At 44.7% G+C, this 22,859-nt stretch overlaps 2 pseudogenes across 1 annotated transcript; both read right to left on the bottom strand.

The window, feature by feature from the left end:
* Positions 1 to 8,336: 8,336 nt before the first annotated feature.
* LOC100604759 lies at positions 8,337 to 14,278 on the bottom strand (annotated as a pseudogene).
* A 154-nt stretch (positions 14,279 to 14,432) lies between these two features.
* LOC115833914 lies at positions 14,433 to 15,133 on the bottom strand (annotated as a pseudogene). The gene has a single exon (XR_004029122.1). The product of XR_004029122.1 is annotated as a 40S ribosomal protein S9 pseudogene (transcript).
* Positions 15,134 to 22,859: the final 7,726 nt, after the last annotated feature.

Consider the following 22,859-nt stretch of genomic DNA (forward strand, 5'->3'; position numbering starts at 1 on the left):
CTGAGGTCAGGAGTTCCAAGACCAGCTTGAGCAACATGGTGAAACCCTGTCTCTACTAAAAATACAAAATTTGGCCAGGTGCGGTGGCTCACGCCTCTAATCCCAGCACTTTGGGAAGCCGAGGCAGGCGGATCACCTGAGATCAGGAGTTCGAGACCAGCCTGACCAACATGGTGAAACCCCGTCTCTACTAAAAATACAAAACTAGCCGGGCGTGGTGGTGCATCTCTGTAATCCCAGCTACTCAGGAGGCTGAGGCAGGAGAATCACTTGAACCCGGGGGCAGAGGTTGCAGTGAGCTGAGATCGTGCTATTGCACTCCAACCTGGGCAACAATGATGAAACTCCATTTCAAAAAAATAGATAGATAGATAGATAGATAGATAGGTAGATGATAGATAGATAGATAGATTGATTCTAGAGTCAGAATGCCCGGGTTTGAGTCCTGGTTCCACCAGTCATCAGCCAGGTAATCAGGATCAGGTTATTTAGCCATTTTTAATCTTTTTTTCTTTTCGTGCCTCATTTTCCTCACCTATAAAATGGGTATGTTAAAAATAGCACTGGCTGGGCGCAGTGGCTCACGCCTATAATCCCAGCACCTTGGGAGACCGAGGCGGGTGGATCACAAGGTCAGGAGTTCAAGACCAGCTTGGCCAAGATGGTGAAACCCCATCTCTATTAAAAATACAAAACTTAGCCAGGTGTGGTGGCAGGTGCCTGTAATCCTAGCTACTTGGGAGGCTGAAGCAGAGAACTGCTTGAACCTGGGAGGCGGAGGTTGCAGTGAGCCAAGATCACGCCACTGCACTTCAGCCTGGGTGACAGAGCGAGACTCTGTCTCAAAAAAAAGAAAAAGCACCTACCTCATAGATTGCCGTAAGAATGATAGATAGATATAAAATAATTAGAACAGTGCCTGGAGTATAGCAAGAACTCAATCATGGTTGCTGTTACTATTTAGAAAAAAACAATTGTGGTGAGATTGCTCTTTTTAAGCTAGTGGCTGTTAGGTATCATTCATGTTATATTTTTATTTTATTTATTTATTTATTTTTTTGAGACGGAGTCTCGCTGTCGCCCAGGCTGGAGTGCAGTGGCGCGATCTTGGCTCACTGCAAGCTCCGCCTCCTGGGTTCACGCCATTCTCCTGCCTCAGCCTCCGGAGTAGCTGGGACTACAGGCGCCCGCCACCGCGCCCGGCTAATTTTTTGTATTTTTAGTAGAGACGGGGTTTCACCGTGGTCTCGATCTCCTGACCTCGTTATCCACCCTCCTTGGCCTCCCAAAGTGCTGGGATTACAGGCGTGAGCCACTGCGCCTGGCCGCCATGTTATATTTTTAAAAGTATGAAATGACCTTTCTACTTCATTTACAGAGTTGAAACTGTGGGACAACCAGACAGAAGAGACAGCATAGGAGTGTGTGCAGAAAAACAGGATGGATATGACTCTCTGCAGCGGAATCAAGCTGTGTGCATTACTACAAATGGTAAGAGATAAATAACTGTCATTCTCTTGGATATATATTAATTATTTTAGTAATATATGAATCTGTTCCAGTTTCATACATTTATAGTAGGAGATGAGAAAATTTAGGTATTTTCTTTCTTTTTTTTTTTTTTTATTATGAAGTCTCACTCCATCACCGAGGCTGGAGTACAGTGGCATGATCATAGCTCGCTGCAGCCTCAAATTCTTGGGCCCAAGCCATCCTCCCACCTCACCCTCCTGAGTAGCCGGGACTACAGGTGCATGCCACCGTGACTGGCTAATTTTTTTTATTTTTAATTTTTTGTAAAGATAATTTGTTGCCCAGGTGGGTCTTGACTCTTGGTTTCCAGCAATCCTCCCACCTTGGCCTCCCAAAGTGCTGGGATTACAGGCGTGAGCCACCGTGGCTGGCTGAAAGTTTTGGTCTTAGTGACATAATTTATGTGACTACCATGTACCAGGCATTGTTCTAAACTCTTTACAAATAATAAATCCTTCAGTCTACATCCCTAGTGCTCTTTAAAAATCACTAGCCAGAGGCCAGGCGTGGTGGATCACGCCTCTAATCCCAGCACTTTGGGAGGCCGAGGCAGGCAAATCACGAGGTCAGGAGTTCAAGACCAGCCTGGCCAACATAGTGAAACCCCGTCTCTACTAAAAACACAAAAAATAGCTGGGTGTGGTGGTGGGCGCCTGCAATCCTAGCTACTTGGGAGGCTGAGATAGGAAAATCGCTTGAATCCGGGAGGTGGAGGTTGCAGTGAGCCGAGATCATGCCACTGCACACCAGCCCAGGTGACAGTGTGAGACTCCGTCTCAAAAAACAAAAAAAAATTCACTAGCAAGACATGTTAATCTTTTGTGTTGTTGGCTGGGCACGGTGGCTCATGCCTATAATCCTAGCACTTTGGGAGACCAAGGTGGGTGGATCACTTAAGGTCAGGAATTCAAGACCAGACTGACCAACATGGTGAAACACAGTCTCTCCCAAAAACAAAAACAGAAACAAAAAAAACACCAACATAGAATTAGCCGGGTGTGGTGGTGGGTGTCTGTAGTCCCAGCTACTTGGGAGGCTGAGGCAGGAGAATCGCTTGAACTGGGGAGGTGGAGGTTGCCATGAGCCGAGATCCTTCCAGCCTGGGGGACAGAGCAAGACTCTGTCTCAAAATAAATAAATAAAATTAAATTTAAAAATTGACCTTTCTGTGCCACTTCTATGCATTAATGTATGAGCCATATTAGATGCTAAGTAAGTCTTTAAAGAATAAATGAGGCTCTGTAATCTTAACTACCCATATAGCAACTATGATCCTTCCCCTACAAGGCCTGACAGAAGAATCTACTCCCCAAATAAGAAGAGAAATAGGTATAATTTAGACAACCCACTCAGTAGAAAATCTTAGTTGGATTAATAAAGAAAGGAGCTAAGATTTATTAGTCCCATTACATTCTAGGTACTTCAGGCAATTCATAAATTTATGTGTCAAAATATAAAAAACTTCTATTCTGATACCTGTATAACTTCACTTTTTCTCTGGAGTAGCAAGTAGCAAGTCTACCAAAGGGATAGATGCTTATTTAGGGAGAGAAGGAAGATGTAAATGACTGCAGTTTTGACCTATAAGCACTGGGAGAATCCTTGAAGCAGGATATTAGTCTTACACGACTTTCCATTCCTAGTGCTTGGGAAAAGTGCTAGCACAGATATTCAATAGATGAACAGAAGAATGGCCACTAGTGATAGCACACTAGAAGAGCAGGTAGAAGCTATTTGGGTTATGAAAAACGATGGCAGGCCAGGCGCAGTGGCCCATGCCTGTAATCCCAGCACTTTGGGAGGTCGAGGCGGGCAGATGACGAGGTCAGGAGATCGAGACCATCCTGGCCAACATGCTGAAACCACGTCTCTACTAAAAATACAAAAATTACCTGGGCGTGGGGCCAAGCTCACACCTGTAATCCCAGCACTTTGGGAGGCAGAGGCGGGCGGATCACTTGAGGTCAGGCGTTTTGAGAACAGCCTGACCAACACGGAGAAACCCTGTCTCAACTAAAAATACAAAATTTGGCCGGGCATGGTGGCGGGCACCTGTAATCCCAGCTACTTGGGAGGCTGAAGCAGGAGAATTGCTTGAACCCGGGAGGTGGAGGTTGCAGTGAGCTGAGATCATGCCACTGCACACCAGCCTGGGCAACAAAAGCAAAACTCCCATCTCTTAAAAAAAAAAAAAATTACCTGGGTGTGGTGGTGCGTGCCTGTAATCCCAGCTACTCGGGAAGCTGAGGCAGGAGAATCACTTGAACCAGGGAGTTGGAGGTTGCACTGAACCGAAATCGCACCACTGCACTCCACTCCAGCCTGGCAACGGAGCGAGACCCTGTCTCAAGAAAAAAAAAAAAGAGCCAGGCGCGGTGGCTCACACCTATAATCCCAGCACTTTGGGAGGCCAAGGTGGGCAGATCATGTCAGGAGATTGAGACCATCCTGGCTAACACGGTGAAACCCCGTCTCTACTAAAAATACAAAAAAAAAAAAAAAATTAGCTGAGCGTGGTGGCGGTTGCCTGTAGTCCCAGCTACTCAGGAGGCTGAGGCAGGAGAACGGCGTGAACCCGGGAAGCGGAGCTTGCAGTGAGCCGACATCCCGCCCCTGCAGTCCAACCTGGGAGACAGAGTGAGACTCCGTCTCAAAAAAAAAAAAAAGGAAAAGAAGGAAAAGGATGTAAGGCATGTCATGTCTTTCTCAGAGAGACTAGGGTAGTAGAAGTGGTTGAATTGAAAAGTTTCCATTTTTTTAATAAATGCTTAGTACTTATTGGAGAAGTAGGGTAGTATTATATTAAGCCAAATGTAAACCCATGTAGGTTGTCCTAACATAAACTGGAAAAAGGTAATTTCTTGTGCCCGATGGTCAGAATCATTGCCAGACTTCTCCGGGGGAGGCTGGCTGGAGAATGAAGGGAATGAATGAAGTGTCAGGTATTTATGTCGTATATGTAGAAAGGACTACATGTAAATTCTTGGCAACTTAATTTTAGTACTTTTCTTTCCTTTTTTTTTGAGACGGAGTCTTGCTGTCACCTAGGTTGGAGTGCAATGGTGGGATCTTGGCTCATTACAACCTCCACCTCCCGGGCTCAAGCGATTCTCCTGCCTCAGCCTCCTGAGCAGCTGGGATTACAGGTGCCCACCAGCATGCCTGGCTAATTTTTGTATTTTTAGTAGAGACGGGGTTTCACTGTGTTGGCCAGGCTGGTCTTGAACTCCTGACCTCAAGTGATCTGCCCGCCTCGGCCTCCCAAAGTGCTGGGGTTACAGGCATGAGCCACTACGCCCGGCCCTTAGATGTGTCTTGTGCTTTGCATGCAAGTGTGTGTTAGTAATGGACTTCTTTTGTAAAATAATTTTATTATACTAGAAAAGTGTGTGTGTGTGTGTATATATATATATATATAATTGTGTGTGTGTGTGTACATATATATATACTTTTTTTTTCTTTTTCTGGACAGCGTCTCCTCTCAGGCTGGAGTGCAGTGGTGCGATTCCAACTCATGGCAACCTCCACCTCCTGGGTCAAGTGATTGTCCTGCTTCAGCCTCCTGAGTAGCTGGGGTTACAGGCACCTGCCACCACACCCAGCTAATTTTTGTATTTTTAGTAGAGAGGGGGTTTTACCATGTTGGCCGGCTGGTCTTGAACTCCTAAACTCAGGTGTTCCACCCACCTTGGCTCCCCAAGATGTTGGGATTACCGGCGTGAGCCACCACCTCAGACCAAGTATATTCTTTTGATTTTAAAAATTGAAATCAAATTAAAACCCAAACCACAATGAGATGCCACTTCACATTCACTAGCATGGCTGTAATTGTTTAAAAAATAAAAATAAAAATAAAAAATGTTGGGGAGGATTTGGAGAGATTGGAACCATTATATATCGTTAGCGGAAAGTAAAACAGTGTAACACTGTGGAAAATACTTTGGCAGTTACTCAAAAAGTTAAACTTAGAGCTACTGTATGACCCAGTAATTCTATTCATACATACATAGTCAAAAGAATTGCAAACAAATGGTCATGCAGAAACGCATACACGTATGTATACAGCAGCATTATTCTCAATGACCAAAAGGTGGAAACAACCTACATGTGCATTAATTGATGAATGGATAACGCAAATGTCATTGATCTATATAACAGATATATTATTCAGCCTTGAAGGAAATTCTGACGCATGTTACAACATGGAGAACCCTTGAGGGTATTATGCTAAGTGAAATAAACCAGTCACCAAAGGACAAATACTGTGTGATTCCACTCATATGAGGTACTTAGTTAGAGTGGTCAGATTCATAAAGACAGAAAGTAGGAGGGCGGTTACTGTGGGCTGGGAGAAGGAGAGAATGGGGAGCTAGTGTTTAATAGGTACAGAGTTTCAATTTGGGAAGATGAAAAAGTTCTGGAGATTTGTTGTACAACAGTGTGAGTATACTTAACACTACAGGATTGTACACTTAAAAGTGGTTAGAGACAGTCAGGTGTGGTAGCTCATGCTGGTAATACCAGCACTTTGGCAGGCCGAGGTGGGAGGATCACTTGAGTCCAGGAGTTCGAGACCAGCCTGGGCAACATAGCGAAATCCTGTCTCTACAAACAATGCAAAAATTAGCCCGATTTGGTGTGTGCCTGTGGTCCCAGTTACTTGTGAGACTGAGGTGGGAGGATCACCTGAGCCCGGGGAGGTTGAGGTTGCAGTGAGTCATGATCACATCACTGCACTCCAGCCAGGAAGACAGAGTGAGACCCTGTCTCAAAAAAAAGGTGGGAGCTAACATAGTGAAACCCTGTCTCTACGAAAAATACAAAAAAAAATTAGCTGGGTGTGGTGGCGGGCAACTGTAGTCCCAGCTACTCGGGAGGCTGAGGCAGGAGAATGGCGTGAACCCAGGAGGTGGACCTTGCAGGGAGCCAACGTCACACCACTGCACTCCAGCCTGGGCGACTGAGCAAGACTCGGTCTCAAAAAAAAAAAAAAAAAAAGGTGGGGAGAGGGGACAGTGGTTAGAGTGTAAATCTTATGTTATGCCTACTTTACCTCAATTTTTCAAAATTGTTTGAAGCCATACACAAAAGTCTTATTTAGTGAAATCATGTACTGTATGATTTCATTTATATGAAATGTCCCAAATGGGCAAATTCATAGGAAGTAACTAAATACTTGCCAGGAAATAGGAGAGGAAATGGGGAGTAGGGCCAGTGATTCTGGGACTTCTTTCTGGGGTGCTGAAAGTGTTCTGGAATTAAATAGTGGTGATGGCTGTACAGCCTTGTGAATACTAAAACCCACTAAATTCTGCACTTATTTAAAAGGGTGAATTTATGGTGTATAAATTATATCTCAATAAAAATTAATAACAAGGGGTGGTATGAGGAATTGGGAAAATATATACACATATATATACACACACACATATACATATATATACACATATATATGTACCTTAACTCTAATCAGTTCCCTTTGTCCTTTCTGCAACAAAGTTATAACCAACTGATAGTATAAGGTGTCTAGTCCAGATATCTTTCTCTCTCTCTCTCTCTATATATATGTGTGTGTGTGTGTGTGTGTGTGTGTGTGTGTGTGTATGTATCTGTATCTTTCCAGAAAAATATGCCAAATGGCTTGGTGAATTTTCTTTTTGATTTTAACACTTAACTTCTTTTGGCCAGTCTTGGTGACTCACACCTGTAATCCCAGCACTTTGGGAGGCTGAGGTGTGTGGATCACTGTAACCCAGGAATTCAAGACCAGCCTGGGCAGCGATCAAGACCCCTTCTTTACAAAAAATACAAAAATTAGCCACGCTTGGTGGCACATGCCTGTAGTTCCAACCACTTGAGAAGCTGAGGCAGGAGGATCCCTTGCGCCTGGGAGGCAGAGGTTGCACTGAACCAAGATTGCACCACTGCACTCCAGCCTGGGTGACAGAGCCAAACCTTGCTTCAAAAAAAAATCTAGCCTGACAGTGGCTTATGCCTGTAATCCCAACACTTTGGGAGGCCTTTATGGCAGGAGGATGCCTTGAGCCCGGGAGTTTGAGGCTGCAGTGGGCTATGATTATGCCATTGCACTCCAGCTTGGGAGACAGAAAGAGACCTTGTCACAAAAATAAATTTTTTTTTCTTTGCTTTCTTCCTTTTTTTTTTTTTTTTTTTTGTTTTTGACAGGGCCTCATCTTTCAACCTGTCACCCAGGTTGGGGTGTAACAGCTCAACCTCAGCTCACTGCAACCTCCACCTCCCAGGTTCAAGTGATACTCCCACCTCAGCCTACCAAGTAGCTAGGACTACAAGTGCACACCACCACGCCTGGCTCATGTTTTTTGTGTACTTTTTGTACACATTGGGGGTTTTGTCATGTTGACCTTTTTTTTTGTAGAGATGGGGGTTTTGTCATGTTGCCCGAACTCCTGGCTCAAGCGATCCACCCACCTCAGCCTCCCAAAGTGCTGGGATTACAGTTGGGAGCCATTGCGCCTGGCCAATTTTTTCCTTTTACTGTGTCTGTGGTTCCACAACTTCCTTTTTGCCCATCCTCTATGGACTTTCTACTTCATTTGGACTCTGCTTAGATTGGCCTAGTTTTCTCTTTAGTCAAATCTTCAGGAACCAATTAATTACCATTAAAAATGATTTAACAAGCTATTTTTATTGTTAAAAAATCCTCGTTTTGAGGAACACAACCACAAAGTAATCGTTGATTTAAGTAAAAAAAAAAATACTTAATAAAATTTTAAAAACGTGGCTCCAGGCCATCCAGATGCCTTAACTTGGGCTCAGGGGTCTCACACTGATGAGTCTTCTTCATGTTCCTTTGATGCCCTTTTGTGGGCAAGAATCTGTTTTGGAAGAAAACAGAATTAAGGTTATCTATCACAACAACCACTATCTCCAAATGCGTATTCATTCCTTTTATTCATTTTAAGTCTCATCTACCTGATGAGATAACTTATTTGAAGACAGGAATTGTATGCTGTTTAACAGTGCTTTGATTCTTCCACAGTTCAGTCATCCTTGCTACCTTGCAGGGGACTGGTTCTAGGATATCGCCCCCACACCATACCAGAATCTGTGGATGCTCAATCCCTTACATATAATGGTGCAGTATTTGCATATAACCAACACACACACCCCCCATATACTTTATTTACTTACTTACTTAGAGACAGGATCACCCTTTGTCACTCAGGCTGGAGTGCAGTGTCACAATCACAGCTCACTGCAGCCTCAACCTCCTGGGCTCCAGTGATCTGCCCACCTCAGCTTCTTGAGTAGCTGGGACTACAGGTGTATACCACTACACCTGGCTAATTTTTTTATTTTTATTTTTATTAAAGACAAGGTCTCACTATGCTGCTCAGGTTGTTCTCCCAAAGTGTTGGGATTACAAGCGTGAGTCACCGTGCCTGGTCCCATGTACTTTAGGTCATCACTAATAAAATGTATAGATATTATATAACAGGCAACAGTTGTTATACTGTACTATTTGTATTTTTATTGTTTCTTTTTTCAAATATTCAGCCTCATCTAGTTGAATCTGAAGATGTGGACTTGCTGATGAAGAGGGCTGACTGTATCTAACTTCGGATCTTGCATGCAGCTGGCACTTACTGCATTTTATTGACTGTTTTAGCTAACATTCAACGGACAATTCCTTATTAAAAAACTCTTAAAAGTATGAAAAAAAGGAAACCTGCTCTAAAGTGGCAGGAAAACCAGCCTGGGCAACATAGCGAGATCTTGTCTCTAGAACAAAAGTTTTAAAATTCTCTGCCTGTCTGTAGTCCCAGCCACTCTGGAAGCTGAGGCAGGAGGATCCCTTAAGCCCAGGAGTTTGAGGTTACAGTGAGCTAGATCACACCATTGCTCTCCAGTCTGGGTGACAACAAAGCCCTGAGAAAGAAAAAAAAAAGAAAGGAAAGGAAGGAAAGAGTAAGTATTGAAAAGGAAGAGACAAAACTATCATTATTTGCATATAAAATAATAAATGTTAGCCAAAGAAGCCTAAGAGAATCAACTAAGATTTTACTGGAAGTAATATGAGAATTCAGTATGGTGGCTAGATACAAAATCAAGAGAGCAGCACACAAACCTCAAATACTTTTCAGATGTGCCACCAATAACTAACTAGAAAATGGAAGAAAGATCCCATTTACAATGGCAATACAAATGTCTGAAGTATTTAGGAACAAAAATACAAAGATCTGTTATCTAACAAAAGACGTGTGAGATCTATATGATGAAAACCCTAAAACTCTTCTGAAAGACATTAACAAGAAATGAATACATGACATGAAATACGGTGTTGCTAGAATGTCGTACAGATGTCAATTCTGAAATTAATCTACAAATTTAAGATAATCCTATTCAAATCCCAAGATAGTTTTCAGTGGTGGCTGTTTTTGAGACCGGGTCTCGCTCTGTCGCCCAGGCTAGAGTGCAGTGGTATGATCACAGCTCACTGTATCCTCGACCTCCCAGGCTCAAGCAATCCTCCCACTTCAGCCTCTGAAGTCTTTCATATGGTGTCCAAGAAATGGGGACAAATCTCACAAAGGGACTAGGCTCAGGAGGGCTGGAATATTCAGGGAAGTTTCTTTTTTTTTGAGGCAGAGTCTCTCGCTCTGTCCCCCAGGCTGGAGTGCAGCGGCCTGATCTTGGCTCACTGCATGCTCCACCTCCCAGGTTCACGCCATTCTCCTGCCTCAGCCTCACAAGTAGCTGTCACTACATGAGCCTGCCACCACACCCAGCTAATTTTTTTGTATTTTTAGTAGAGACGGGGTTTCACTGTGTTAGCCAGGATGGTCTCGATCTCCTGACCTTGTGATCTGCCCGCCTTGGCCTCCCAAAGTGCTGGGATTACAGGCGTGAGCCACTGCACCTGGTCTATTCAGGGAAGGTTTCAAGCAGAAAGATGAACCGAGTTGGCTTTGGAGAGATTCACAGGACTCCCACAGGCAGAGTGAAATAAGGGAATTTTAGATGGACAAAGGCACAGACAAGAGCAGAAATGGGGATGGTATGACTGGGGTATGGTGAGGGGCTGCTCTGGCTGGAATGGAGGGCTACCACAATAATGGAAATGGTAAATGAGGCAAATAAGGTTGGATTAGGAGCATAGCGTCAAGGTTGCCACCTTATTAAATCACTCTTCCAATATGCTAGCACTGGCCTGTTGGGAAAAGTAATACATCACGTAATCAAACAAAAGGCAAAAAGAGGCAAGCTCCAGGAATGGGCACTGTAAACAGGACTCGCCCCAGAGTAGCCAGATGCAGGCTTTAGATATGTTGATGCAGGTTGAGCATCTCTAATCTCAGGGGGAATGTCTATATGGTGTCCAAGAAATGGTGACACGTCTTACAGAGGGCCTAAGCTCAGGAGGGCTGGAGTATGAGACATTCCCCCTCCCCCATGAATTTAAACATATGGCCAAAAATTTTTTTTTAAAATGGCTACCGTGTAGTGCTGTAACAGGACCTATTTAGACAACGCCTTACACACTGGAGAAGGACGATACTATGTGAATCTAATAAGTCCACAAGACAATACTTCTCACTTTTGGCTGTCTTCTTCCTCTCCAGGGTGATGACAACTCCGTGAGGGTGGAGATTATATGTCTCTCATCATTTAAGCAACAAGGAAATAAATTAGTGGCAGAGTAAGGGGTGACTCGGTGAGTACATCCAATTGTTGACATAGTTTTGGGTGGGAGGAAGTTTGCCATTATGTCAACTTAACTTCTTAAAATAGTCTAGTGGAGTTAACTTGGTTTCATTTCACAGAGATCTCCTGGAAGCGAGGATCCTTTAAAAATCCTGGAATATACTTGCAGTAAAAGAACAAAGCATACCTCAGCCTTAAACGACAGAAGAAGAATGTCAAGTGGGAAAGTGACATTGGTTTTCAGTTTGTGGGTTCTGAATCCACACAAAGACAGGATTGTATTCTGAAAACCTGAATTAATTATTGTCCTTACCTCAATCAGACAAATCATTATAATCCAAATTGTTAGTATTACAGTCACAGATATTGCCAAGATGACTTCGTTGTTATAGCCATATCGTGGAACTTCTTTCATGAGCTAAAAAAAAGAAAAAAGAAAGACCAATTAAAAAAAGAGAGAGAATGGAAGCTAACTTTTCAAAACCCCAGTATTCCAGTTGAGTAGCTTACAGGTTCTTTTGTTCTTTTTTATTTTTTTTGAGACAGGATCTCACTCTGTCACCCAGGCGGGAGTACAGTGGTGCGATCACAGTTCACTACAGACTTGACCTCCCTGGGCTCAGGTGATCCTCCCACCTCAGCCTCCCAAGTAGCTGGGACTACAGGCATGTGTCACCACACCCAGCTAATTTTTGTATTTTTTGTGAAGACAGGGTTTCACTATATTGGCCAAGCTGGCCTCAAACTCCTGACCTCAAGTGATCCACCCACCTCGGCCTCCCAAAGTGCCGGGATTACAGGCTTGAGCTACCACCCCCGGGCTACAGTTCATCTTGTGCCGTAATCTGTTTCACTGTCTACCTGAGCAAAGTGGGAGATCACTGTCATGGCCTAAGTTACATGGCCAAGACAAGCTGTGGCCTGGGAGTCCCAGGTTCTCCTATGTGGGCACTGTCCTGGGATATGCTAAATGATGGAAATCTGGGTCTCATGTTTCTGTGTGGTCCTCACCTCAGACGACTTCTGCTCTTTCTGTCCACTCTCATTAATATGGTTAGTTTTCCATTGGTCCATATCCCATTCTGCCTTGGATGCCTTTGCTTCCTGCTGCTTGCTGAGAAGCTTCATCAGGAGGCCTGTTTGTGACATGAGCTTGGCACAGGTCATTTGCACATACGTTTCTGAACATTCCATTTTCAGTGTCTAGATAACATGAGACATGAACCTTCTCACATCCTCGTTGGGGATGAGGGACCGTAGCTGCTGGGTTAGCTGAATTTCAAACTGATCACCTGGGGAGGAGAGCAATGGATAATTGAAGCTTTTGAGCTTGGGGAACAGGCCAGTGCCCACGTTGTTGTATTCCCATTTTGTCTCAGCTTGGTTAAAGTTGGCTGTAAGTTGAACACAGTCCCAGCGGAAGCTGCCGCAGGAGGATGATTGTAGTTTGTGTTTTCAGAGATGGTGCCTTCTGGCATAACAGTGTTTTCCATAAAAACGTTTTCTTCAGAGGCATCTCTTGCAGCTGTGTCTTCTACATGAGTGTTTTCTCTTAAAACATTCTGAAGGAGCAAATACTTCCAGAAGAGGGTTTTCTTGAGGACTAAAGATTCTAAGGATGAGAAAACCCCTTGTGAATTTATGAGGCTCTTCTCTGCAGAGAACGGCAGCCTCTTTGCGAGCATCAGTCTATTGAGATAACTGCTCTTTCTAAACTTTCTAATCTTTTTGGCCTTGGGTATTCTGTGGGCCACATGGGAGCGAGTTTTATAAAAGCGGTATTTTTTTTTGGAATGTATGATTGGTTTAGAAGCTTCCATATTTTTAACCCTAGCCATTGCAATTTCTAACAATAAATGGTGTAGGCTAAGTCTTTCGATCTGTCTCTGACTTGAGGTAGGGCTCTTGGGGGGCTAGAGGCAGAAGGCATGACCATGGAGAAGGGTTTCAGCATAGAGAAGACTGCTGCCTTATGCTCTTGGGTGAACGAAGGCTTAGTGTAGGTGGTGTTTCCCGCTACCTTCTCAGGACCCTGCACTACGTGAGGCTGTTCCAGCCCCCTTGGGGCTGGACTCTCAAGCCTTTTCTCTTTGGCAGCATTGTCCACAAGTGCCTGGGCATCCTGTTCTTTCCTAGTGCTGTGCTTTCCCGCCTCTTTGAAGTGTCTTTTCTGGATGCTCCTTGGGCCTATGAGGACTGTCTTCACTCTCTGCAAGTTTTTTTGCCTACACTTTGAATCTTGCTAGGCTGTTTTCCTATGGTTCAGCAGTTTCTAGTTTATTTGGAAATATTTGATGTTCAAATTTATTACCTAGAAGGTTGGACTGTGAGGGGCTCTTTCTATTGTTTTCCAAAATACTCAGGAGCCTATCCCCACCTTGTACATTTGAAAAAAGCAGTTTAGTGAATGGTAACAATATTGATTCTGCATCTAGATCTGCTGAGAAATAAGGCAAGATATTACTTAGTGCACTGATAACGTCACTCTCATCATTGGTGTCTTGCTGCCCTCTCCCAAAGCCTGACATCTGGCGCAGCTCCTCATTGGGGATCTTGCCCTGCTGCTTCTTTTAGTCAAAGTCCAGGCGGCGGCCCTCCAGCTTCTGCACGTGGTGCTGGATCCCCTTCAGGTCTGTCTCACACAGGTTCTGGTGGAGGTCAATGAAGTTCTGCTTGACCTCTATGTCCAGGGAGTTCTTCACCTCTGCCAGGTGCTTCATGGACTTGCCGGCATCCAGCAGTGCATCACTGAAGTTGGACTCATTGCCCAGCTCCTTCTGGTGGCGGCTCAGGCACTGGCTCAGGAGCCCCTCCGACTGCGGGTAGCCGGGGTTCTTCACCTGGCCCTGGATCTTGCACACCGTGTTGAGCATGGTCAGCTTAGCCTGCGAGGCTGGGTTGGGCTGCAGGTACTTGATGGTCCTTGCCAGCATTTCCATCACCGCCTTGTTGATGACGCCTCCATCTCTTTGAAGTCATCATCTCGCTTGGTCCCCTCAGCCCCTCCGACCTTCTCACTGACCTTATAGGACTGCTTCTTCAGCCCTGCAACCGACATGCTGCCTCCCGCCGCCGAACCTCCCTCCTGGACCGCGCCAGCGACAGGCTCCCAGGCGCGCCACCCTCTGCGTGCCTCGGGCCCCACCACGTGCTTGCCAGCTCTGCGCCTGCCCCGGTGCCGCCTCCAGTTCATGATTTTTTTTTTTTTTTTTAAGCGCTGATCCTGTTTATTTGGCAGGAAAACGAGACAATTCAGCAGCCCAGGAGGACAAGTGGGCTTAATCCTCCTCCTCATCGTCTCCAGCCCCAGCCCCTCCCTGGCCCTTCTTGGCGTTCTTCCTCTTTACGCAGCCCGGGCGGCCACCCCCATAGGGAGAGGGCAGAGAGAAGTCGATGTGCTTCTGGGAATCCAGGCGGACAATGAAGGACGGGATGTTCACCACCTGCTTGTGGACCCTGATATGGCGCTGGCGGATCAGCACGCGAGCGTGGTGGATGGACTTGGCCAAGCCCAGCTTGAAGACCTGGGTCTGTAGGCGTCTCTCTAAGAAATCCTCTATCTTCAGGCCCAGGATGTAATCCAGCTTCATCTTGCCCTCATCCAGCACCCCAATGCGGACCAGCCGCCGCAGCAGGGCGTTGCCTTCGAACAGACGCCGTGGGTCCTTCTCATCAAGCGTCAGCAGTTCCCGGGCGGCCTTGAGGATCTTGGCCAGGGTAAATTTGACCCTCCAGACCTCACGTTTATTCCGGAGCCCATACTCGCCGATCAGCTTCAGCTCTTGGTCGAGCCGAGATTTCTTGAAGGGTCTCCGCGGGGTCACATAAGTTTTGCGACAAACCCAGCTCCGGGCCACTGGCATATTGGCTCCGCTTCCCCATCTGCGCCTGAGCAAAAGACCCGGTCACTGAGAAAGAGCAGTTCATGATTCTTAAGTCTCCTTCAATCTAGATCTGTTCGCAGGATTGTTTCAAAATATACTGACAAACCTTTGAGACTGTAAAAGACCTAAGATATACATTATCCTTATTTGAGAATAGTAATTTTTCAATATGCATTAAAGATCATTACACATGAGCCAAGACAAATGAGCTGGCCTACTTACTTTGTATATAAATGTGTAAACTCCTCAAGACTTCCAATAATGAACTCCAATGAGGAAATTTGTTCAATGTCTTTATGTCCTTGGTGACAAATGGTTACAGACAATCAGAGCATTTTTCCTATCCACTAATGGTCAAGAAAAAAGCAGACAGATCCTCACTATCTTAGAGAACTAAGTGAGAAAGTTGTTCGATGAAGAGGACTTCATCCAGAGAGGAAGGGATCTAGCTCACAGGGAAGATGCTGCAGGAGGCTGAGGAAAGTGAGGCTAGAGCAGTAAAACAGATCTGACAACCTGGTGAAGATAAGAAAGTGACCTGACAAAAATGAACGGAGCAGAGCGCTAAATGAAGGGCCCTTTCCATGCTAATCTTGCATAATGCCCTCAACCAGCCTTAGCATAACTGAGTTTCTATTTAGCTTGCCATACTGTGGGGGTGGTGGTGGCACAATTTAAGTTGCAGTAAGTTGTGTAACAAACTCACAATAGGGCCCTGCAGAAATATATATATATATATATACACACACACACACACACACATATATATATAAAATATATGTATATTTTTTTTTAGGCAGGGTCTTGCTCTGTCACCCAGGCCAGAGTGCAGTGGTGTCATCTTGGCTCACTGCAACCTCTACCTCCTGGGTTCAAGCGATACCCCCACCTCAGCCTCCCTAGTAGCGGGGACTACAGGCATGTGCCATCACACCTAGTGAAGATATATATATAGATAGATGATAGATAGATAGATAGATAGATAGATGATAGATAGATAGATAGATAGATAGATGATAGATAGATAGACCTATATCTACAGAGAAGGCCAGGCATGATGCCTCATGCCTATAATTCCAGTACTCTGGGAGAATGAGGCAGGAGGATCACTTGAGGCCAGGAGTTCGAAACAAGCCTGGGCAACACAGTGAGACCTCATTTCTCCAAAAAATAAAAATAAAATTGCAAAAAAACAACAACAAAAATAAACCTCACACCATATATGCGAATTAACTCAAAATGGGTCATAGATCTAAATGTAACTATACAATTTCTGGGAGAAGACATAGAGAGTAAATCTTTTCCGCTTTGGATTAAACAACAGGTTCTTAAAGATTTCTTAGGTAAGAAACAAAAAAGCACAAGCCATATAAGAAAAAATTGCTAACTTAAAGCTGATCAAAATTAAAAACTTCTGCTCTTCAGAAAACTTTACTTATTTATTTTATTTATTTATTTATTTTTTTGACACAGAGTCACTCTTTTGCCCAGGCTGGAGTGCAGTGGTGCAATCTTGGCTCATTGCAACCTCCACCTCCCAGGTTCAAGCACTTCTTGTGCCTCAGCCTCCTGAGTAGCTGGGATTACAGGAATGGGCCACCACACGTGGCTAATTTGTGTATTTTTAGTAGAGATTGGAGTTTTACCACGTCTGCCAGGATGGTCTCGAACTCCTGACTTCAAGTGATCCACCTGCCTCGGCCTCCCAAAGTGCTGTGATTACAGGTGTGAGTCACTATGCCCAGCCAGAGAACACTTTGAACAGAATAAAAAGACAAACCACAACCTGAGAGAAGATATTTACCAAACACATATCTATAAGGCCTTGTTTTTTGTTTTTATTTATTATTTAATTTTTGAGATAGTATCTCACTCTGTGACCCAGGCTGGAGTGCAGTGGCGATCACAGCTCACTGCAGCCTCGACCTCCCAGGCTCAAGCAATCCTCCCATCTCAGCTTCCTGAGTAGCTGGGACCACAGGTGAGCACCACCACACCTGCTTAATTTTTATGTTTTTGGTATAGACAAGGTTTCACCATATTGCCCAGGTGGTCTAAAACTCCTGGCCTCAAGCAATCCTCCTGTCTCAGCCTCCCAATGTGCTGGGATTATAGGCATGAGCCACTGTACCTGGTCCCTGAAAAGACTTGTATCTAGAATCTATAAAGCACTCCTTTTTTGTTTGTTTGAGATGGGGTCTCACTGTGTCGCCCAGGCTGGAGTGCAGTGGCATGATCTCTGCTCACTGCAAGCTCCACCCCCTGGGTTAACGCCATTCTCCTGCTTCAGCCTCCCGAGTAGCTGGGACTAAAGTTGCCCGCCACTACTCCCTGCTAATTTTGTGTGTGTGTGTGTGTGTCTGTGTGTGTGTGTGTGTGTGTGTGTGTGTGTATTTAGTAGAGACTGGGTTTCACCGTGTTAGCCAGGATGGTCTCGATATCCTGACCTCGTGATCCACCCGCCTTGGCCTCCCAACATGCTGGGATTACAGGTGTGAGCCACCACGCCTGGCCTAAAGCACTCTTAAAACTCAATAATAACGAATCTCCAATGGGATTATAGGGAAAAGAAAACCTCAATAAAAATATTAATATCCAATTAAAATATGGGAATAGATTTGAACAGTATAGTAAAGAAGATATTTGCACATGAACATTCAACATCACTAGCTATTAAAGAAATGCAAATTAAAACCACAATTAGATTCCAGTACACATCTAGCAGTAGAAAGGTGAACATTTCTTTAAAAACTTAAATATAAGAATCTGCTGGGCTGGGCCATGCATGGTGGCTCACGCCTGTAATCCCAGCACTTTGGGAGGCAGTGGTGGGCGGATCACTTGAGGTCAGGAGTTTTGAGAACAGCCTGACCAACACGGAGAAACCTTGTCTCAACTAAAAATACAAAATTGGCCGGGCATGGTGGCCAGCGCCTGTAATCCCAGCTACTTGGGAGGCTGAAGCAGGAAAATCACTTGAACCCAGGAGGCGGAGGTTGCGGTGAGCTGTGATCATGCCATTGCACACCAGCCTGGGCCACAAGAGCAAAACTCCCATCTCTTAAAAAAAAAAAAAAATTACCAGGGCATGGTGGTGCGTGCCTGTAATCCCAGCTACTCTGGAAGCTGAGGCAGGAGAATCACTTGAACCAGGTAGTTGGAGGTTGCACTGAACCGAAATCGTACCACTGCACTCCACTCCAGCCTGGCGACAGAGACCCTGTCTCAAAAAAAAAAAAAAAAAAAAACCAGGCTCGGTGGCTCACACCTGTAATCCCAGCACTTTGGGAGGCCAAGGCGGGCAGATCACATCAGGAGATTGAGACCATCCTGGCTAACACGGTGAAACCCCGTCTCTACTAAAAATACCAAAAAAAAATTAGCTGGGCGTGGTGGCGGTTGCCTGTAGTCCCAGCTACTCAGGAGGCTGAGGCAAGAGAACGGCGTGAACCCGGGAAGCGGAGCTTGCAGTGAGCTGACATCCCGCCGCTGCAGTCCAACCTGGGCGACAGAAAGAGACTCCGTCTCAAAAAAAAACAAAGGAAAAGAAAAAAACGGAGAAGGATGTAAGGCATGTCATGTGTTTCTCAGAGAGACTAGGGTAGTAGAAGTGGTTGTATTGAAAAGTTTCCATTTTTTTAAATAAATGCTTAAATACTTATTGGAGAAGTAGGGTAGTATTATATTAAGCCAAATGTAAACCCATGTAGGTTGTCCTAACATAAACTGGAAAAAGGTAATTTCTTGTGCCCGATGGTCAGAATCGTTGCCAGACTTCTCCGGGGGAGGCTGGCTGGAGAATGAAGGGAATGAATGAAGTGTCAGGTATTTATGTCGTATATGTAGAAAGGACTACATGTAAATTCTTGGCAACTTAATTTTAGTACTTTTCTTTCTTTTTTTTTTTTGAGACGGAGTCTTGCTGTCACCTAGGTTGGAGTGCAATGGTGGGATCTTGGCTCATTGCAACCTCCACCTCCCAGGCTCAAGAGATTCTCCTACCTCAGCCTCCTGAGCAGCTGGGATTACAGATGCCCACCAGCATGCCTGGCTAATTTTTGTATTTTTAGTAGAGATGGGGTTTCACTGTGTTGGCCAGGCTGGTCTTGAACTCCTGACCTCAAGTGATCTGCCCGCCTCGGCCTCCCAAAGTGCTGGGATTACAGGCATGAGCCACTACGCCCAGCCAATAGATGTGTCTTGTGCTTTGCATGCAAGTATGTGTTAGTAATGGGCTTCTTTTGTAAAATAATTTTATTATACTAGAAAAGTGTATATATATATATATGTATATATATATGTATATATGTGTATATATATATATATAGTGTGTGTGTGTGTGTGTACATATATAGATCCTTTTTTTTTTTTTTTCTGGACAGCGTCTCCTCTCAGGCTGGAGTGCAGTGGTGCGATTCCAACTCATGGCAACCTCCACCTCCTGGGTCAAGTGATTCTCCTGCTTCAGCCTCCTGAGTAGCTGGGATTACAGGCACCTGCCACCACACGCAGCTAATTTTTGTATTTTTAGTAGAGAGGGGGTTTCATCATGTTGGCCGGCTGGTCTTGAACTCCTAAACTCAGGTGATCCACCCACCTTGGCTCCCCAAGATGCTGGGATTACAGGCGTGAGCCACCACCTCAGACCAAGTATATTCTTTTTATTTTAAAAATTAAAATCGGCCGGGTGCAGTGGCTCACGCTTGTAATCCCAGCACTTTGGGAGGCCGAGGCAGGCGGATCACGAGGTCAGGAGATCGAGACCACGGTGAAACCCCCTCTCTACTAAAAATACAAAAAAATTAGCCGGGCGTGGTGGCGGGCGCCTGTAGTCCCAGCTACTCGGAGAGGCTGAGGCAGGAGAATGGCGTGAACCTGGGAGGCGGAGCTTGCAGTGAGCCGAGATCGGGCCACTGCACTCCAGCCTTGGGTGACAGAGCGAGACTCCGTCTCAAAAAAAAAAAAAAAAAAAAATTAAAATCAAATTAAAACCCAAACCACAATGAGATGCCACTTCACATTCACTAGCATGGCTGTAATTGTTTAAAAAATAAAAATAAAAAACGTTGGGGAGGATTTGGAGAGATTGGAACCATTATATATCGTTAGCGGAAAGTAAAACAGTGTAACACTGTGGAAAATACTTTGGCAGTTACTCAAAAAGTTAAACTTAGAGCTACTGTATGACCCAGTAATTCTATTCATACATACATAGTCAAAAGAATTGCAAACAAATGGTCATGCAGAAACGCATACACGTATGTATACAGCAGCATTATTCTCAATGACCAAAAGGTGGAAACAACCTACATGTGCATTAACTGATGAATGGATAACGCAAATGTCATTGATCTGTATAACAGATATATTATTCAGCCTTGAAGGAAATTCTGACGCATGTTACAACATGGAGAACCCTTGAGGGCAGTATGCTAAGTGAAATAAGCCAGTCACCAAAGGACAAATACTGTGTGATTCCACTCATATGAGGTACTTAGTTAGAGTGGTCAGATTCATAAAGACAGAAAGTAGAAGGGTGGCTACTGTGGGCTGGGAGAAGGAGAGAATGGGGAGCTAGTGTTTAATAGGTACAGAGTTTCAATTTGGGAAGATGAAAAAGTTCTGGAGATTTGTTGTACAACAGTGTGAGTATACTTAACACTACTGAATTGTACACTTAAAAGTGGTTAGAGGCAGTCAGGTGTGGTAGCTCATGCTGGTAATACCAGCACTTTGGGAGGCCGAGGTGGGAGGATCACTTGAGTCCAAGAGTTCGAGACCACGCTGGGCAACCTAGCAAAATCCTGTCTCTACAAACAGTGCAAGAATTAGCCCGATTTGGTGTGTGCCTGTGGTCCCAGTTACTTGTGAGACTGAGGTGGGAGGATCACCTGAGCCCGGGCAGGTTGAGGTTGCAGTGAGTCATGATCACACCACTGCACTCCAGCCAGGAAGACAGAGTGAGACCCTGTCTCATAAAAAAGGTGGGGGCTAACATGGTGAAACCCCGTCTCTATTAAAAATACAGGTGTGGTGGCGGGCACCTGTACTCCCAGCTACTCAGGAGGCTGAGGCAGGAGAATGGCGTGAACCCAGGAGGTGGAGCTTGCAGGGAGCCAAGATCACGCCACTGCACTCCAGCCTGGGCGACTGAGCAAGACTCGGTCTCAAAAAAAAAAAAAGGTGGGGAGAGGGGGCAGTGGTTAGAGTGTAAATCTTATGTTATGCCTACTTTACCTCAATTTTTCAAAATTGTTTGAAGCCATACACAAAAGTCTTATTTAGTGAAATCGTGTACTGTATGATTTCATTTATATGAAATGTCCCAAATGGGCAAGTTCATAGGAAGTAACTAAATACTTGCCAGGAAATAGGAGAGGAAATGGGGAGTAGGGCCAGTGATTCTGGGACTTCTTTCTGGGGTGCTGAAAATGTTCTGGAATTAAATAGTGGTGATGGCTGTACAGCCTTATGAATACTATACTAAAACCCACTAAATTCTGCACTTATTTAAAAGGGTGAATTTATGGTGTATAAATTATATCTCAATAAAAATTAATAACAAGGGGTGGTATGAGGAATTGGGAAAATATATACACACACATATATATATATACACATACATATGTTCCTTAACTCTAATCAGTTCCCTTTGTACTTTCTGCAACAAAGTTATACCCAACTGATAGTATAAGGTGTCTAGTCCAGATCTCTCTCTCTCTCTCTCTCTCTCAGTCATATATATATATATGTATCTGTATCTTTCCAGAACAATATGCAAAATGGCTTGGTGAATTTTCTTTTTGATTTTAACACTTAACTTTTTTTGGCCAGTCTTGGTGACTCACACCTGTAATCCCAGCACTTTGGGAGGCCGAGGTGGGTGGATCACTGTAACCCAGGAATTCAAGACCAGCCTGGGCAGCGTATCAAGACCCCTTCTTTACAAAAAATACAAAAATTAGCCAGGCTTGGTGGCACATGCCTGTAGTTCCAACCACTTGAGAAGCTGAGGCAGGAGGATCGCTTGAGCTTGGGAAGCAGAGGTCTCAATGAGCCAAGATTGCAACACTGCACTCCAGCCTGGGTGACAGAGCCAAACCTTGCTTCAAAAAAAAAAAAAACCTAGCCTGACAGTGGCTTATGCCTTTAATCCCAACACTTTGGGAGGCCTTTATGGCAGGAGGATGCCTTGAGCCCGGGAGTTTGAGGCTGCAGTGGGCTATGATTATGCCATTGCACTCCAGCTTGGGAGACAGAAAGAGACCTTGTCACAAAAATAAATTTTTTTTTCTTTGCTTTCTTCCTTTTTTTTTTTTTTTTTTTTGTTTTTGACAGGGCCTCATCTTTCAACCTGTCACCCAGGTTGGGGTGTAACAGCTCAACCTCAGCTCACTGCAACCTCCACCTCCCAGGTTCAAGTGATACTCCCACCTCAGCCTACCAAGTAGCTAGGACTACAAGTGCACACCACCACGCCTGGCTCATGTTTTTTGTGTATTTTTTGTACACATTGGGGGTTTTGTCATGTTGACCTTTTTTTTTGTAGAGATGGGGGTTTTGTCATGTTGCCCGAACTCCTGGCTCAAGCGATCCACCCACCTCAGCCTCCCAAAGTGCTGGGATTACAGTTGGGAGCCATTGCGCCTGGCCAATTTTTTCCTTTTACTGTGTCTGTGGTTCCACAACTTCCTTTTTGCCCATTCTCTATGGACTTTCTACTTCATTTGGACTCTGCTTAGATTGGCCTAGTTT

Source organism: Nomascus leucogenys, unplaced genomic scaffold (assembly GCF_006542625.1).
Source record: "Nomascus leucogenys isolate Asia unplaced genomic scaffold, Asia_NLE_v1 000834F_83500_qpd_obj, whole genome shotgun sequence".
NCBI classification, from domain to species: domain Eukaryota; kingdom Metazoa; phylum Chordata; class Mammalia; order Primates; family Hylobatidae; genus Nomascus; species Nomascus leucogenys.